At 39.9% G+C, this 5,265-nt stretch overlaps 1 pseudogene; it reads left to right on the plus strand.

Moving 5' to 3' along the window:
- Positions 1–1,584: 1,584 nt before the first annotated feature.
- On the plus strand, positions 1,585–3,733 carry LOC111533578 (annotated as a pseudogene).
- The last annotated feature ends 1,532 nt before the right edge of the window (positions 3,734–5,265 follow it).

Here is a 5,265-nt window from a genome sequence, read left to right on the forward strand (position 1 = left end):
CTTTTTACATAATCCCATACTTCTTACAGGCTTTGTTCATTTCTTTTTCTTCTTTTTTCTTTTGGTTTCTCTTCTCGCTTCATTTCATTCATTTGAACCTCCATTGCTGATACTCTTTCTTCCAGTGGATCGAGTCGGTTACTGAAGCTTGTGCATTTGTCACGTATTTCTCGTGTCATGGTTTTCATCTCTGTCATTTCGTTTATGACCTTCTCTGCATTAATTAGTCTAGCTGTCAATTCTTCCACTCTTTTTTCAAGATTTTTAGTTTCTTTGCGCTGGGTACGTAATTCCTCCTTTAGCTCTGAGAGGTTTGATGGACTGAAGCCTTCTTCTCTCATCTCGTCAAAATCATTCTCTGACCAGCTTTGATACGTTTCTGGCGATGGGCTGTGCTCCTTTGCAGGAGGAGATGCGCTCTTAGTTTTTGAATTTCCAGCTTTTCTGCCCTGCTTTTTCCCCATCTTTGTGGTTTTATCTGTCTCTGGTCTTTGATGATGGTGATGTACTGATGGGGTTTTTGTATCGGTGACCTTCCTGTTTGATAGTTTTCCTTCTGACAGTCAGTACCTTCAGCTATAGGTCTGTTGGAGATTGCTTGAGGTCCACTCCAGACCCTGTTTGCCTGGGTATCAGCAGCAGAGGTTGCAGAAGATAGAATATTGCTGAACAGCGAGTGCACCTGTCTGATTCTTGCTTTGGAAGCTTCCTCTCAGGGGTGTACTCCACCCTGTGAGGTGTGGGGTGTCAGACTGCCCCTAGTGGGGGATGTCTCCCAGTTAGGCTACTCAGGGGTCAGGAACCCACTTGAGCAGGCAGACTGCCCCTTCTCAGATTTCAACCTCCGTGTTGGGAGATCCACTGCTCTCTTCAAAGCTGTCAGACAGAGTCATTCGCATTTGCACAGGCTTCTGCACCTTTAGCTGGGCCCTGTCCCCAGAGGCGCAGTCTACAGAGACAGGCAGGTTTCCTTGAGCTGCTGTGAGCTCCACCCAGTTCGAGCTTCCCAGCAGCTTAGTTTACCTACTTAAGCCTCAGAGATGGTGGGCACCCCTCCCCCAGCCTCGCTGCTGCCTTGCGGTTAGATTGCCGCAGACTGCTGTGTTAGCAAGGAGGGAGGCTCCCTGGGCGTGGGACCCTCCCGGCCAGGTGTGGGATATATTCTCCGGTGTGCCGGTGTTATAGCGCAGTATTGGGGTGGGAGTGTCCCGATTTTCCAGGTGTTGTGTGTCTCAGTTCCCCTGGCTAGGAAAAGGGACTCCCTTCCCCCTCGCGCTTCCCAGGTGAGGCAATGCCCCGCCCTGCTTCAGCTCTCGCTGGTCGGGCTGCAGCAGCTGACCCGCATGGATTGTCCGGTACTCCCGAGTGAGATGACCCCAGTACCTCAGTTGAAAATGCAGAAATCACCGGTCTTCCGTGTCGCTGGCGCTGGGATATGGAGACTGGAGCTGTTCCTATTCGGCCATCTTGCTCTGCCCCCCTCTTCTCCCTTTTTGAAAGATCTTTCCTTCTGATGCCAATTTTCTTCCTTGTTTACACAAGTTCAACCATTTGAAAAGAAAAGGCAATAGTAAGGGTTTCAAAATGGCAGAGAAATTTGAAAGTCTCATGAACATTCATGGTTTTGATCTGGGTTCTGGGTATATGGACTTAAAACCATTGGGTTTTGGAGGCAATGGTTTGGTTTTTTTCTGCTATAGGCATTGAAGGTGATAAAAGAGTGGTCATCAAGAAAATGGCCCTTACCAATTCCCAGAATGTCAAACATGCTGTACGTAAAATCAAAATTATTAGAAGACTTGACCATGATAACACTGTGAAAGTGTTTGAAATTCTTGGTCCCAGTGGAAGCCAATTAACAGACGATGTGGACTCTCTTACAGAGTTGAACAGTGTTTACATTGCTCAGGAGTACATGGAGACAGACTTGGCTAATGTGCTGGAGCAGGGCCCTTTACTGTAAGAGCATGCCAGGCTGTTCACGTATCAGCTGCTACTGGGGCTCAAGTATATTCACTCTGCAAACGTACTGCACAGAGATCTCAAACCAGCTATTCTTTTCATTAATACTGAAAACCTGGTGCTGAAGATAGGTGACTTTGGTCTTGCACGGATCATGGATACTCATAATTCCCATAAGGGTCATCTTTCTGAAGGATTGGTTACTAAATGGTACAGATCTCCACAGCTTTTACTTTCTCCTAACAATTATGCTAAAGCCATTGACACGTGGGCTGCAGGCTGCATCTTTGCTGAAATACTGACTGGTAAAACCCTTTTTGCAGGTGCACATGAATTTGAACAGATGCAGCTGATTTTATAATCGATTCCTGATGCACATGAGGAAGATCGTCAGGAGCTTCTCAGAGTAATTCCACTTTACATTAGAAATGACATGACTGAGCCACACAAACCTTTAACTCTGCTGTTTCCAGGAATTATTAGAGAAGCACTGGATTTCCTGAAACAAATTTTTACATTTAGCCCCATGGATTGCTTAACAGTAGAAGAAGCACTCTCCCATTCTTACATGAGCATATACTCTTTTTCAATGGGTGAGCCAATTTCAAGCCATCCTTTTCACATTGAAGATAAAGTTGATAATATTTTGCTTATGGATGAAACTCACAGTCACATTTATAACTGGGAAAGGTACCATGATTGTCAATTTTCAGAGTATGATTGGCCTATACATAACAACTTTGATATTGATGAAGTTCAGCTTGATCCAAGAGCTCTGTCTGGTGTCACTGATGAAAAAGAAGTACAAGTTGATCCCTGAAAATATTTGGATGGAGATTAGGAAAAGTATCTGGAGGACCCTGCTTTTGATACCAATTATTCTACTGAGCCTTGTTGACAGTACCCAGATCTTCATGAAAACAAATATTGTGATCTGGAGTGTAGTCATACTTGTAACTACAAAACAAGGTCATCATCATATTTATGTAACTTAGTTTGGAGAGAGTGAAGTTAACCATTACTATGAACCCAGGCTTATTATAGATCTTTCCAATTGGAAAGAACAAAGCAAAGAAAAATCTGATAAGAAAGGCAAATCAAAATGTGAAAGGTATGGACTGGTTAAAGCCCAGATAGCACTAGAGGAAGCATCACAGCAACTGGCTGGAAAAGAAAGAGAAAAGAATCAGGGGTTTGACTTTGATTATTTTATTGCAGGAACTATTCAACTTAGTTCCCAACATGAGCCTACTGATGTTGTTGATAAATGACTTGAATAGCTCAGTGTCCCAACTAGAACTGAAAAGGTTGATATCAAAGTCAGTAAGCTAAGAAAAACAGGAAAAAGGAATGGCAAATCTGGCTCAATTAGAAGCCCTGTACCAATCTTCTTGGGACAGCCAGTTTGTGAGTGGTGGGGAGGACTGTTTTCTCATAAATCAGTTTTCTGAGGTAAGGAAGAATGAACAAGTTGAGAAGGAAAACACACCAGTTACTTGGACAAGTTCTTTAGCGGGAAAGAAGATCCTGAAATGTTAGAAACTGAGCCAGTAGAGGATGAGAAACTTGGGGAGAGAGGACATGAGGCAGGATTTCTGAACAACACTAACTCTCTAATAAGCAGCTTGAGTCCATAGACATCCCGCAGTTTCACAGTCCAGTTGGGTCACCACTTAAGTCAATACAGTCCACAGGAACATCTTCTGCTATGAAATCTTCCCCTCAAATTCCGCATAAAACATACAGCAGCATTCTGAAACATCTGAGCTAAAACATTCAGCAGACATTTATCTTTGAATTATTCAAGAAATGTGTTTTGTCTTTTTTTGTTACTAGTGTTTAAGTCATTTTTTACTTGAAGCAAGTGGTGTTATTTAATAAGGATTTTATTAGTTCTTGGTTTTTAAAATCCATACTTTCTTTTTCTACAGGTGAGATAGTTTTTGTTTTAACTGGCATGCCATTTGCTCACAAAAATAAAGAATAGAGCAAAATAATGCAATGTAGAAGGAGACAAAAGGAATGCACTAAGACAAGTAAAGAACATTCTCTCACAGAACAGTGATCTGTTTTACAGGAAACAAATCTTGCCTTGAAATTTACACAGTGAGACTATACACAATTGCATGAAAATATCTACTTTTTCCTAAGACATTTTTCATTCATGAGTATTTTCAAATTTTTCATACTGTACACATTTCTTAAAACACATGATACCAGCAGCAACTGAAAATGAATGTCGAATTTGGTACATATGTGTTATCTACCTCAAGGTAGCAAGAGTATGTGGCAACACATATACCACCCACAGTGCTTCACAATATGCACTTCTATTTAGCCAGCATTTATTGTAGTAAACTATTCTTAATAAGACTCATTTGTTGTTTATAAAAGTTCTGTGTTATTGTGAAGTGTTAATACATCACATCTTATTTATTTTAGCAAATCAGTGTATTTCTGTATTTAATTATAAAAATTAACTTAGTTTTAAAAATTTATTTGCAAATACACTGTTTCCATTTGGTTCTATGGTTCATTGCCTACCTAGCTGAATATATAATGTCAGCTTATCCTAAAGCTGTTGAAGTACTTAATTTACCTAGGTGTTCATTTTAAGTAATGGAGGAATTTGTATTTTGGAGGTGCTTGATCTATCTATAAAGAAAAATTAATTAGGAATTACTTTATTATAAAATGCTCCTAGAAGTCTTAATTGTGTTTATTTAAAAAACCGAATGTTAGACTTGTGTGCATGGAAGTATTTAAGGTACATCGTTGTTGTAGTTTAAAAGTTGTACATGATAAGACATTTTATTTTTACTGTATGTTTTTACTGAATGATCTGTTCCCCATCCCAAGGCAAGTATGAATACAATTAGGTTAAATGTAGGAAAATAAAATAAAATAAACTTGGCCACTTGTCCTTCATGTTATATCTGTTTGTGTTAAGGGAAAAAAATATTTATTAAACACCTTATTTTCATTAGAAAACAATGTTAGATTCTCTTGGGAATGTGACTATGATCAAAGTGTGGTCTTTATTCTTGAGAAACTTAAAATTTAATATCATCAGAGTTTTCACCAAGCTATGAAGGGATCTTCCTTGTTTACCTATTGTCTTGGAAAACGTGTTCATTAAACAGCAACTCTAGGTGAGGTTTCTAATTCTGTATTTTGTGCAAATGAAAAAGAAATCTTCATCAAATGTTATCTAAGAAATCTTTTTTTTTTTTTTTTTTTTGAGATGGAGTCTTGCTCTGTCACCTAGGATGGAATACAGTGGCACAATCTTGGCTCACTGCA

Source organism: Piliocolobus tephrosceles, unplaced genomic scaffold (genome assembly GCF_002776525.5).
Source record: "Piliocolobus tephrosceles isolate RC106 unplaced genomic scaffold, ASM277652v3 unscaffolded_14175, whole genome shotgun sequence".
In the NCBI taxonomy this organism is placed as follows: domain Eukaryota; kingdom Metazoa; phylum Chordata; class Mammalia; order Primates; family Cercopithecidae; genus Piliocolobus; species Piliocolobus tephrosceles.